The sequence below is a fragment of the Struthio camelus genome, chromosome 13, assembly GCF_040807025.1.
Source record: "Struthio camelus isolate bStrCam1 chromosome 13, bStrCam1.hap1, whole genome shotgun sequence".
Lineage (NCBI taxonomy): Eukaryota > Metazoa > Chordata > Aves > Struthioniformes > Struthionidae > Struthio > Struthio camelus.
In genome coordinates, this window is record NC_090954.1 from 1,542,905 (window position 1) to 1,556,520 (window position 13,616).

Genomic DNA, 13,616 nt, shown 5'->3' on the forward strand with positions numbered 1-13,616 from the left:
TGGTCAGTCAGGTTGTTCCCAGATGTTCCGTGTGTTGTATCAGAGTGGGAGAAAAAAGGTGCTTTTAACAAAAACAGATATATGTAAGATGAGCTGAATGCCAAAGTAACATTCAGGCCCCTTTGTGAGACTATATCTAAGAGTTCAGGGGTTTGTGCACTGCCATTTTGTCAGAACTGCACATTTAATTCTCCAAACACTGTGATAAAGAAGTGAAGCTGTAATCAGTCAGATGTTTCTTATTTAATTAATTCTTGTTACTACTCATGAGGAACCTTTAGCATTGCAGGAGCCACGCGTTAATTTGTGAAGGTGACTGAGGTCTTAACACATGTATAGGCATCAAAAACATGACGATAGCAAATGAGAAGTATTTCCTCCAAGGCCCAGCTTAAAGATGTTAACGTTATAAATGTTGTAAGACACTATAAATAAGAATTAATTAAAAATACTCGTAAGAGCTTGTTTTGTGGCTTAGAGCAGGACCAGCACAACTACAGAAATACGAACTATGTTAAAATATTTGCGTTATGTTGTGTGTTTGTAATGCGTATATAGCTGGACTGTGGATACAGATCACAAGCCTCTTTCTTACTGTTATGGCTTGCTAACAGAAACAGTCCAGTTCACGCTCTGCATTTGCAATGTGAATTGCACCTTCTGGCGGATTGCGATAGCAAATGGAGATCAGAGAAGCAAAGCAGAAGGGAAGGAAGTGGAGGCCACGAGCACAGTAGTGCTACAGGTGGGATGCCATGACAGTTACTATTCAACATGGGTTAGAATTAATAATGCCTCAATTTTATAATGTTTCTTTTTTGTTGTTCTTAGGAGATAGAAAAGTGACCTACAAATGTAGGTATCCTGTTTTTGATGGGAGCAGCTGACGCACAGAGCAGTGAAATGCCTTGCCTGAAGTTGCTCTGCAAATTGGTCACGGAGCCTGGAATAACATCTGTACTGCTCTGAGTGTTGCAGTAACGATTCCTTAGGCTGGTAGGCAGCTCGGTGTGTCTGGACAGCAGCACGGCTGTCGTCGAAGAGCCACTCGCAGTTGTTGGCACACCACTTTGTGAGCAGAAGGTGCGTCAGGCTCCTAAGGCTGGTAATGTCTGTTTTGGCTGACCAGAAAGTTAGAGAAATGATTTTTTCTCAAATGCATCCAATGCAAATTCATTTTTCACTTGTAATAGGAGAATGCTGGAGGAGCAAAACAACAGGATCTTCTGGATGGTCAGCGTTATCTTATGCAGCCTGGTGCCCTCTGTCTTCCAGAATTTCTCCCCAAGGAGAGTGCCGGTGCCCGCTGCCTGCAGAGGCTTGGCAGCGCTGCCTTCCCGAAGGGATGCCTTTCCTTTGGGGATGTAACCTTGGGACTTTTTCAAAAAGGTGAATATAAACGAAACCTATTTTTGAATTGCTGTCTTCGTTTCTGAGGCTGCTGCTAAAAACTAGCTTGCCAAAGATAGTAGATTTTTTCATCTAATGCAGTCTAGCTAGCTGTATGTTATTAATGCTTTGTATTTCCTATGGTACAGGTATCCAGCTGAACAGCGTTTTCTTTGGCCAAAGTTGGAAAATATTTAACAGGAGCCTTGAAGAGGCATCCGGCTAGGGATGTCTTACCAGCTGTTGACAAAAACAAGCTCTCGGTTAGGAAAGGGTGACTTAAAATCCAGTAATAGCCTGTAAAGTTTATCAGGAAATAAAAATGTAGGCTCCTTGCCATAAGGAAAAAGAGAGAAGTTGTGAATATGTGCAATATATTTTAGTTATTTTTAATGATCGAATTAAAACATCGTCCATATTATTTTTGCCTTTCAAGCTATCTCAGAAGTGGCACAGCAGGTCTGCAATGCATAGTGAAAAACAAAGTGAGAAAATATGGGATAATCAATTGTGACCTCAGAAGTGAAGGTAGCTTTTTTCCTACAGCAAACAAGTTTAGACTAAAAACGCTATTTGAGTTATTTGCTTTCTCTGAGAGTTTGAGGAGTAATTATTGCAAATGCAGTCAAGGCACTAATCCATCCAATGCTCAGAGACCAAAATGTTTCATCAGATTAAGAGATTATAGCATTTCTAGAAGATTGGTTACAGTCACTTCAAAGTTTTAATGGTTAGATTTTAGTTTAGTGGTTGCTGAAACGAAACAAATAGACGATTGCACTTCCAAAACAGCTGGGCGTTTTGACCCGTGTACTGGAGAATTTAACAATATTAGCTTTAAAGTATTTACTCTTTTCTGCAAAGCAAGTAGTTCTTTAGGGTTTTGAGAGTAGAGAGCCATTTTATACGTATTTAGGTTGGAAATTTAGGTTAGAGATTACAGCGGAGGGCAGCACAAGCAGGCTCGCATGTGGAAAAGGAGCCAAATGGAGTAAGGGCTAATGGAAACAAATCACTGCTGGACTCAGCTCCTGGACTGAAGCAAACCCTGCTTGGAGTCAGCTTGCCAGAGCATTTTCCATGACCAAAAATTTGATGTGAAACACAGGAGCAGATAAGCCTAAATTCAGAGTGGAGCGAGAGATGGAGGATCTTTAAGTCGCAAAGTATCTAATGTCCCTTTATGTAGGGATTACCTTTAATTCCTACTTTCAGATATGACCAGGAATACATACATTCACTAATTAGAGTAAATAGATGCATGAGAAACATGTTGAAAGGTATCCATCTGTTTGAGGGGAGGTGTGCGATAATGGCAAGCACGTGAGTGTCCTTCCCTTGGAATCGCCCAGGCCGCCAGGATTTCTGGCATGCTTTTCACTGCATGACTGCTCTGTGCGGGCTGCAAAGGAAATATCCTGAGAACAACTGTGTCGGAAAATACCAATATCAGCATTGTAAGCACCATGCTCTGTGTGTCCCTACTGAGCAGAGTATTTGTAAGCAAAAGCATTTTTCTCAGCACACTTTTAAAATGTTTAGGTGCCTGCAGGAATAATAATCGGAATAACCCTCTCCCGTGCGAGCAGCGCCTTGTCCCCCCAGGGAGCCCGTCTGCGGTGACATCCTATCTGCCCCGCAGCCTGCATCCCCCAGCGACAAACCGCTGTGTACTAATAAGAGCAGGTCGTCGGCAGGAGCAGCTCTGAGCTCATCCCTGGAGCGAGCCCAGCGGCTGCGAGACACCCCGCGCAGGAGCCGGCACACGGGAGCGGCGGCCGGGCACCAGCCCCGCGAGCCCGCGGCCGGGGCCGGGGCGCTCCCCACCAACCCCCTTGCAAATCTCTCGCACCATCGCTGCAGGAACTTTGTAAACTTGTCGGATTTGCCTGAACAAGTTAAAAAAAAAAAAAAAAGTCCTCCAAGAATGAGAAAGGGACCTCAGGAGCGGGGGAAAGCCGGCTCCCGTGAAGAGCTGCACCCGCTTAAACCATTTCTGCAGAGTTCGCCCTGCGGTCACGAGGACGAGGACTTATCACGGCCACTTCAGCAGGGCCGGAGGTGCCGCCCTGGGCTCTGTCCCCCCACACTGAAACCCCAGTGCAAAATCACAGGTGACGAGGGTGACGGTCCTGCCCCTCGGCCGCTCGTCCCGCCTGCGCCCCAGCAGCGGGCCCGCCGGCCGCAGGTCTCCGGCGTTCCCGCACCGGCCTCGGCCGCGTGCTCGGACCGGCTGCCCCGGCCACCACCTGCTCTTGCCTGAACCTGCCGACCCCTGCAGCAAGCGGAGGACGGGATGGAGCGAGAAAGCGCTACAGAGCTCTTGGGTTCCCGCGCGCAGCCTGGTTTGGATGGCCAGTTTGTTCTGCAATGATTTCCGCTGATCTGGTTTGCGCGTGGAGGCAGAGCAGCTGTCACGCTGCACGTATTTTTTTGCTCGATACCTGTTGTAGAAAGTCGCTCGCTTTCTGCGCAGCAAAGCCGCTCTCGCACGCTTAAAGAAAAAAGTGACGCACGAGCAGGAGAAACTAGGCAAAGTTTGAGTTTGAAATCATAGGACTCAGCATTAGCCTGCCTTAAACTGTGTCAGAGTGGGAGTTTGAATTTATAAGCTCCTTGTAAGCACTACTTAGCATTTAAATTTAGGTTTTTCTCTGTGGGCGACGTCAAAGACGACAAGTGTCTGCAAAACTGGTGGCACCGCACTGAATGTGACCTTTCGGCAAGCCGTGCATTAGCAGCCTGCTGGCAAGTTCCCGCTGCCTCTTTCCCACGAGCTCCCGGCGGCAGAGCCCGCGCCGCGGCCAGGCCCGCGCGGCGCTGCGGAGCCCCGGCTCTGTGCAGGAAGGTTTAGCGTCGCAAAGTGGCGCCTCAGAAACAATTAAAACGTATAAACTTTCATGGCTGAGTGCTCTGCATCTCCTGTAGTAGCATATTTCCTGTTGCTCACTGAGAGGTGTATGTGGGTAGAAGCACACAGGGCAGGTCTGTTAGTACTCTGAGCTGCGTGGGTTAACGCGTGCAGGGGGATTTCACGTGAGTTTTCATTATTGTGGCCACTGGATTACTCCAGAAAATCTTTACTGTATGGTGTATTTCGTTGGGATGTAAAGTGAATTTCAGAAGCAGTACTTTGCTGGGTTACTCACCCGGTTTAACTAGAGAAGCAGTATTTATTCTAGACATCTCAGACTTTGCTTTCATTTGGTTCCGATTTTAATTAGCTAATTATGCTGTGACCTAAGTATTTGAGGAGCAAAACAGCAAAAATTTTAATTAGCTTACTGCAGTAGATGACTACTTTTCTTTTTAACTAGGGGGTAATTGGCCGTGCGTTCCCGAATATGATTCCTTCGGTTGTTAATTACCTCACCCACTGGATAGGCAAACGCTTGTAAGCGATTAAGTCACGACTCCTTAAGGAAACAACACACGCACGAATTTGTTCGCCTTATCGCAACAGGCGCGGCAGGGAGGGCGGGAGGCGGATGGGGGCCGGCAGCCTGCGGCGCCCGCAGCCGAGGGCGAAGCGCCCGGCGCCGCCGGAGCCCGCGGAGCGAAACCCGCGCCGCAGCAGGCCGTGGGCTGGCAGTCGCGTGCGCTGACCGGCGTTATCGAGGGTGTTGCAGCAGCGCTGTTCGTCATAAGCCGCAGCCCCGTTGCGCCGCGGCGCGGCCCGAGCGGACGGAGGCGCCGCGGCTCCCTCGCAGCCTGTGAGCGGAATTTAAGAAATGGCGAATGTCTGTGATACCGTTAACGATCCGCCTGTGGCCTAAAATAAACGCTCGGGGTCCAGGCTGCTGTCTGCCAAACCCCTCCGCCTTCCCCGGCGGTACCGGCAGCTGTGACTCAGCTGCGCGCCGGGGCCGGAGCATCGCCACCGCCATCGCCCTGCCTTCCTCCTCCTCCTCCTCCTCCTCCTCTGCCCCCGGAGCGTCTCTCTCCCCGGGCCGGCTTCCCACCGCGGCCCCGTCCGGCGGCCTGTTCCTACAGGTGTAAAGCCACAAGGTGTTTTTAAGTCATCCTTTTGCTCTGCTTCCGTCGCCCTCAGGTGATGCCAAGCCAGCGGGCGGGGGGCGGAGGGAGCCGGGGCGGCCGCGGCCCAGCTCCCTCCTCGCAGCGGGGTGGCCCGGCGCCGGCGGCTCTGCCGAAGGCCTCCTTCCTCCTCGCGCCAACGGGCAGCGAAGCCACCTGCGCCCGCCGCCGCGGCTCCCTCCTGCCCGACGCCGTTTGGTCTCTCTCAGCTCTTTGCCGGCGCCTGCCGGTAAGCGCCGCTGAAAGGCCCGCAAGCTCCCCCGGGAACGTAGCGCCCGGCCGCCGCCGGCCTCCCCTCCCCTCCCCGGCGGTTTTGCTCTCGCTGACTTTCAGGCTCGTTCTGGGCTCTGCTCTGGGGGGGACAGAAGCGCTGGACGCAGAGACGTCCCGAGCTCGCGTCGATCAGCTTTTCGTTTACGGACGTCGGTGACGGGCCCGTGACGGGCCTGCGGGGAAGGAGCGGGCGGCAGAGGCGGGAAGGGAGCAGGGAAGGAGCAGGAAACCGGCGGGAGGCGGGTGACGGTACTTTGCAGCGCAGCCGAGTGACCGCCAGACGCGACGTTCCCGCGTCTCCTCCGTTTCCCTTCGTAGCCTGCACCTAGCAAGCGTTGCTGACGCTTTTCCAGGACAGGCCTCAAAAAAAAAAAAAAACCCCAGCAAACTCTCATGGCTGAGCCACGTTGTGCTCTGTACGAAGGAGACGACAGCTCGCCGAAGGAGGGGGCCTGTCGGGAGGCTGCTGCGGGCGCCCTCGGGCTCTATAACATGTATTGACTTGCTAAGTCAATAAATCCAAATAATTAATTTGCACAGAAGTTGCTGTTTGCCTGTTGTTTTTAGAAATACGAAAAACGTGAAGCTGCTGCCTTCTGGAACGAGCGGCTCAGCGAATCTGCTGGCCAGAGGGCCGTCTTGCTCTTCATTTCTCTACCGATATATGAGTTTAGAGGGGTCAAAATGACTTTTAAATCATTTGGGAGGTGCATACAAAGGTGCTAGGAAAAAAGCTTTACTTACGTTCCCTCTTGTCCTTTAACCTTCTTTTTTACTTTAATTTGATTTTAATGAACCTGTTGTTTCCTTTTTCAGTTTAATATCCCATAAAAGGCAAGCCATGCATTTACTTTATTGTCCTGAAGAAAACATAGATAGAGATTATTTTATGTCACATGTACATTTGATATTTTAGTATTTTAAAATATGGACTATAAGGATGTGTATTTTGCCATGCAAAATACTGAACTGATGCTTTCTGGAAACTAACTGCATCGCTTGTGAACTTCAACACATTTTTTCCATTTGCCTAGCTAGAGCTTATCCCTGGAGGATGGTCAGTCAAATGTTCCGTAGAAGGAGCTCAGCACAAAAAATCCTGTACGCTGGGGGGCAGGACTTGTGTATGCTTCGCTTTGCGGTGAGAATTAGAAAGCCATGGCCAATACACGTGGGTAGCTTGGCCACAAACACCTCGGTACAGCAACGTTCAAGGGAGCGGAGCAGCAAAGGAACCCAGGGGTGTGCGCATGTCAACTGGACTTTTAACTTATTGCTATTGTGTCAGTGCACTTTACTGCACACCTGCATATACCCAAAGACTTAGTAAATTGGCCTAGTTTCACTTATATAAATACATATACATGTGGAGAAAGTGAGCTAATGCCATGGTTCCAGGTGTGAAAGGAAGTTCAGCTCCTCTGAAAAATCTCTACCCTCCTCTATTTCCCATATAAGCTGCTGTCAAAATAAAATAGAGTATGGCAAAAACTCTGAGCCTTAGAATAAAAGAAAAAAGGAGAAAGCGATTGCCTCATGTAAGGTAAACAAGGTAAGACCTTTTCGAAAGGGAGATGCACCGTTTTATGGGTGAGCTAATCAGGAGAGTAAACTGGCTGCAGACGATGTGTGTAGATGAGGTGCTACAGCATGTTAATTTAGGAGTTTGTGGATAAAGGCTTGTACCCAGAAAGGAAGGAAATTGCACATGAGATTGAAAGGCCAAAGCAATAAGGAGTTTATACCTGAAGTCTGAAAGTCTACATGAATGAGAATGGAGAACAGCACTAGGTACGCAGAGGCTGTAGGAAAAAGCAAACCCAGAAACATGCAGTCTGACCCCCCCCCCCCCCAAAACTCAGGGATATGGATGGGATGCAAATCCTTCCCCCTCCTCCACTGAGACATAATTATGCAGTCTGAAGAGAGATCGTTGCTGGTTTCAGTGCAACGAGAAACGCATGCAAGAGGGAGAAAGAGCCTCCTTCCTGGCTTTGGATGAGCTTTGCTTTTTGAATCTGGAAGCCTCATGTAGGAAGAGACAAAAATAAGCCATGCAAAATTTTTTCTGAAGCAAGGTGTGGGCGGCAGAGAGCCTGGCAAAGGGGCAGAATACCCGTCAGTCCCAACACAGCGGCAGGGTTCGATAGAGCTGGGAAACCAGGGAAGCAGCAATCCTCCTGGCACTGAAAATCGCTGACTGAACAAGCGTCTGGAAGCCTGCACTTTTATTTTACATGGATATGAACAGGGCCCAGCTGTCCCCAGAAACAGAGAGGAGGAGGTAGGGAGCTGCTGCTCGCTGTTATGAACACAGCCCTTGGACACCAACTGAGGTTGGAGGAAAGTCTGCACTGTTAGTCACTGTGCAAACGCGGAGAGACAGTCACTAAAGATCATCTACTGATTATCTAAGCAAGTAATCCTTGACTTGAAAGGAAGCAAGGTAATGACCAGGCTCTGAAGTAAGAAATCCAGGACTCCGATGGAAGGTGCCACCTGAGCTGGGGAAGATCTGGCTGTTGTTCTGGTTTTACCATTTTGTTCAGGTGAAGGGTCCAAAGAAAAATTCTTACAGGTCCTGTGCATAGCTGATGGCACGATGTTAATGGCACCGCTGCATGATTTCCTGTTTCTTACAGCCTCAGAGACAAAAAAACCCTCCCTGGGAGCACTTTTCCAATAACTGTTCTGAGCCGTGACATGGCTTTGAAATGGTGTGACTTCATTCTGCGCTTCTATCTGAATCCCAGATATGTCCTTAGAAAGAATTATGTTAATTTATATCTCATTAGTATGGTTACATAACTAAAAATATTCTATGGTAAAATATTTCAGAGTTAGAGAGAGCCAATTCGACACCAGAGGGAACAAAGCCTGTGTTCTGCAGCAGTCGGGGCCAACTGTTTGACATTAAACACAAACAGCTATTTTCCATCTCAGTGTAAAGGCTTCACATATTCTGGGGACTTCCAGCACTTATCATTCCATTAATATGGTCTAACCCATAGTAAGTTGTTATAGGAAGAAGTTTTTTTTTTTCCTCGTTTTTTTTAAATACCAAGAAGCCCAGTCCTCTTATAGGCTTTTGCTTGAACTGGATTTTATTTCTCTTTTAGCATGTGTTTCACTTCTCTTCACTGTTGGGACATGTAAAGCAGCAAATCTGCATGGGGTTAATGCCTTAGTACACTAAAAAAAGCAGAGGCTGGCAAGGAGGAGTGGGAGAAAGTAGATCAAGAGAGAGTGCTTTGTTCCAGTTCAAGTGTTTGAAGTATGCGAGAGAGACTCATGCTGTTATTGGAGGCTGAAAGACTTTTGTTAAAGGGATGGGATCTGATTTCATTTCAACTTAAAATGTAATATCTCTATTGACCAACCCGATAATGTGGAAAATGCCCTTTCTGCAGATATTCTCATGTATAGTCACCTCATTTAATCTCTTAATACAACATCATTTCAGATGATTGTGGTAACAGGTTTGTATTTGCAGAATTAAAACTTCCTTTGTCGTACTGAGAGTATTCAACTCTAGCAAATTGTTAACATCTCAGTCCTCATTGCTGTGGACATCATCAACAATCAATCACCTATGTCTTTTGTGCATAGATATATTGAACTTTGTTGGTTGAAGTATTAAATACATTTCCTCATATTGTTAGGGATATAACAGCTTTGGAACTATATTGGAGCATATGAGTTAGCTCTTGCTTCTTTTATGATGTGACCTAAGTTGGAGATGTCCACTTCTGTTTAATACAACGCGGTATTGCCCTTGCTGGTTGGGAGACGCTAGGAAGGCATGGAGGGAAGGGAGAGGAAGAGAGGCTTCTGCTTTCCAAGACAGACATGAACAGAGATTAGGGAGTCTCAAACATAACAGGACTTTAGAGGAAGGAAATTGCTTTGCAGCAGCTGATGTTTTGCCCAGGTTGGTCTAGATGTCTGCATATGCAAGCTAAGAGTGTGTTGTGTGTGTGTTTGTGCTGAAAGTGCTCCTTTGCGAAGCCGGAGCCCTTTGCACTGCCTGGTCACTGCCGTGTTGAGCTGCCACAGAGTCCGTGAGAGCCTGAGCCTGCAGAAGTGCCTGGGGAGACCTGAGGTTTTCAACATGAGTCTTTGGGCACTGGGTCCTCAGCTCAGTGTGAGCCTTGAGGAGAGGGGACAAACCCAGCGCTCCCAGGGTGATGTCTTGCCTTGCTGAGACCAGCTGAGCACGAAGGGCTGCAGACGAAGGCTGAGCTTCGTGCAACTATCAAGAACGATGTAGTAAAGCGACTTAGCAGAAATAGCAAGGCTAGCGCTTGTCTGCCTGACCAAAGAAGAGACATTAGATAGAAAGAAGAAGGGATCTGCAATATGAAAATCACCAGAACTTCTCAAGAGTCATATTTTTGTTTGCTTGTTCATTACTGGGGAAGGTGAGCAGTTCAGGCTTGGCAGTTTAGCACTTGGAGTTGTCATCTTCTCATTTTCATGTGCTTCAGTACTTTGTAATCTTGGCAGAAGAAAGGTGCTGAAGGGGGCTATTCCTGAGTTTCCAATTCTTGTATTTTCAGTGTTGATTAGACAAGAAAATCTTCTACAAGCCTCTTCTTGTTAGATTCTTCAGTTCTATTTCAGGATCAAATAGGCTTTAAAACAGGTCTGGATAAGCTCGCAGGCTTAATCTGCTTGAAAGGTATAGATTGGGCAATACCCCAGGCACAACCATAGATCATGCTGTGTATCCTGGGTAGCCCTCCTGTCCCCTGCAGGCAGCTCATAGGCATTTTTGGAGCTTGCCTAGGACACGCGTGTTCTGCAACTGGCTGTGCAGCTTGCAGAGCACGGTTGTACCTGAAGGCAGTTGTTTAATGGAAACATTCAGCTTGCATTTTCTGCTACTAATACTTTAGTGGGATCAACATTATTGAAGCTAATTAGAATTCAGCGAGAACTGATTGTTCGTTAGAGAGAGGAAAAAATGTTCCATGGAGCCTTGGGTTTGGTAGAACTATTTCATATAATTAAGCAGTTCTACATCTTGGCATTTTATCCCTCTTGTTATCATTGCACTTTGTTAATAAGTTTTTAATTGCAAATTATCTCTATGACACAAATTACACAGTGTTTACTGATCAGCAAAAATGCCACGATAACCAGCTTGGGTGCCAAGCCTTTTGAAAATAGTAGCTGCCAAGTTCTCTCTCTAACGTGGTTTGGCATTGAAACATCGCCAGGTTACTTAAAATATGTTGACCTCCAGTTTAAAGCATGATGGACTGCACAAATTCTTGGCTAAGACTTCAGGAATAGAGAAGGAATAGCTTTCATCCCCAAAAGACATTCAGTTATATGTTGCAGACTGGCAAGTTTATCTGTGTTTGTCAGATGTTCTGTTTTATATTCTGCCTTGCATCTGTGTATGCTGTACACATCTCACAGTCATGAAAAGGGGCCATTAATACAATCATTTAAGGTTTTTGGATATTCACATTTACCTTTATTGTTCAGGCACCTGGCTCAAATTCAGTCATAATTTATGTTAGGATTCATTTTGTTTGGGTTTGTTAAATGAAGTGCCTAGGCTGACTAAACTCCTGAGAAATGTCTGCCTTCTCTTCACAAACGAAAGACTAAGAAAGCTTAAGAGAGAAAGCCCCTTCCTCGCTCTTAAAACCTTTCCTTATCACCTTCAGGTCCAAATGGAGACTCCAGAATTCAGTTGTATAACTGGTTTATTCTACAATATATGAAGGAAATTTGTGAATATCTATTCGTGTTCAGCTGTGTGGTTTCTGTTGAAGTGACTGAAAATAAAGTATAATTGTCATTATGTCAAGCTACCGTAAGACAAACAGTTTACTGTATCCTGCTTTCTGACCCCTGGAAAAACACAACCCTTTTCTCAAATAGTCTAGGGTTTTAGATGAGATTAGTTGATTAGCTATTAACCTCAAACACTGGTGTTTGTCCACAGTCACTGGAAAGGAGATGAGGCTGGGATCTCTTTGACCTACAAGACTGATGATATCGCAGTCATTAAGACCTGAATTCTTGTCCCACTCTGTTGATATTTTTGTGAGATCTCAAGCAAACGTTAGTCCTTCCTGCTTAAGTGACTGCATCTTTAAAATATTTAAACACTTTTCACTAGGGCACTTAAAAATAAGTTGACAAGAGGTATGCAGCTCTCCTGGAGGCTCTTGGTGCTCTTCTGCCCTCAGCAAGTTGCATGTGGCCTCTGATCATATGAGGCACGCTCTCCAATTTTCATAGCTTAACTTTAAACTATTTAAAAGCAAGTGAAGTCATTCCAGTCTTAGTTAAATTGAATGTGTCTGTTTCTTTGTCAGATTATAAAAATATGTGTCTTGTGCATATTTTTAACAGGGAAAGATTCTAAGTCCACTTTCAAGTACTGCAGTGTAAATTACAATCCCCTTAAGTCAATGTCGGCTACCCTCAACTGCCAAGATACACTCCTGGGCCTCATTCCTTCTCCGAGGTAAAACTTATCAGAAAATAATCTCTTAGTTCAGGTAAACTGAGATACCAGATATACAAAATACTGCTGGATTTTACCACTTCTTTTCTGTAACTTGGATTGTATTTGGTGACTAGGGTCTCCTTGCCTTGCACTGTCTGATGAGAAGGGCCACAGAGCTTTCCTGCGGTCAGATTTTGCTCATTGCCCTTCTTCAGCCCTCTGCAGTTGTAAGTCTCCAAAGGACAGAACTGTAGCATAGCAATCTCTGTCGTTCAATCTCTAGTCTTCTTTCAAAAGGACATATTATTTAGACAAAACTGAGCTTTGTGTGAATGAAAGCTATGGATACTATTAAAACACAATATTTTGTTTCAACTGTAAATCAGTTTTACTAAAAGAACTTGTTTAACACATTTAATCCCCGTTAAATGCCCCTTGTATCAAACATGTGCACACAGCGGTTTGGTTCATTTATAGAACACGGGTCTGTTAAGACTAATTTGCTACTGCTTTTTTCCAGCACCTACAACTTCATTCTTTCTTAAAATCCAGAAGCCTCTTTATACTACCCCTTCGAATCAGAGGAAACTGCTGCTTTCATGTCATCTTCATTAGCTGTTTCTCTGCATTTTTCCAATATATTTACTGGAAACAAACATCAGCGTTACCCCAGCAGAAGATTAAGGTTCATCCGCTTGCGGGATAGTGGTAAATGTGTGAGACAGACACTGGGAAGGCTGCACTAAACTACTGCTGACGTATTTTTGATCCTGTGTCTCAATAAGCAGGCACCAAGAAAAGGCTCTACAAGGTGCTGGAGGAGGAGAACTTGGTTATTTGAGCTTGACATGATTTCATTTATTTTTCCTCATATTTACCGGTGGATTATGTTCCTGCTGTAGTGCAAAGACGTTCAAGACTGCGTCCTCCTATTATCTTTCCGTGTCCTCTACAACACAGCATGCGTGTGTGTCTTCACACACCTCCTAACATGGCTTGGATTTTAACTCCAAGTCAAGGGAGCAAGTCTGCAAAGTCAGTCACTAAAGCGGATTGGCTTGAACATGAGCTGGGTTTCTGCCCCAGGGCCAGGAAGGACAAAACTTTGTTTCTTAAGAAAGAGAAGAAGAAAGAAGTCCTTGGGGCTTCTCCAGTGAACCCCCTTAAGACATAGCAATAAACACATATGCAAGCCTGGTCAGTTATTTATTCAATGTTCTCTGAATGCATATAAATATTGTGAAATAACAGGTAACTAACAAGTGAAGATAGGTTTGTCATGACAGTCAATATCTTTTATTAAGTCAAACAATATAGCTGGTAGAACCAGATGAACTTCTGGGCATATAATTCCTTCTTCAGGTCATCACAACTAACACGCATCTCCTATAATCAGCTGAGCTTCAGGATTGAACCTCCATACCTAAAATCTTAAAGTTCACAGGGA

The 13,616-nt window shown here is 46.0% G+C and overlaps 1 long non-coding RNA gene across 1 annotated transcript; it reads left to right on the forward strand.

The window, feature by feature from the left end:
• Positions 1–625: 625 nt before the first annotated feature.
• LOC138069128 (uncharacterized) lies at positions 626–1,308 on the forward strand. Its single transcript, XR_011143935.1, has 3 exons — positions 626–745; positions 832–1,083; positions 1,194–1,308. It is a non-coding gene; the product is annotated as an uncharacterized lncRNA (long non-coding RNA).
• Positions 1,309–13,616: the final 12,308 nt, after the last annotated feature.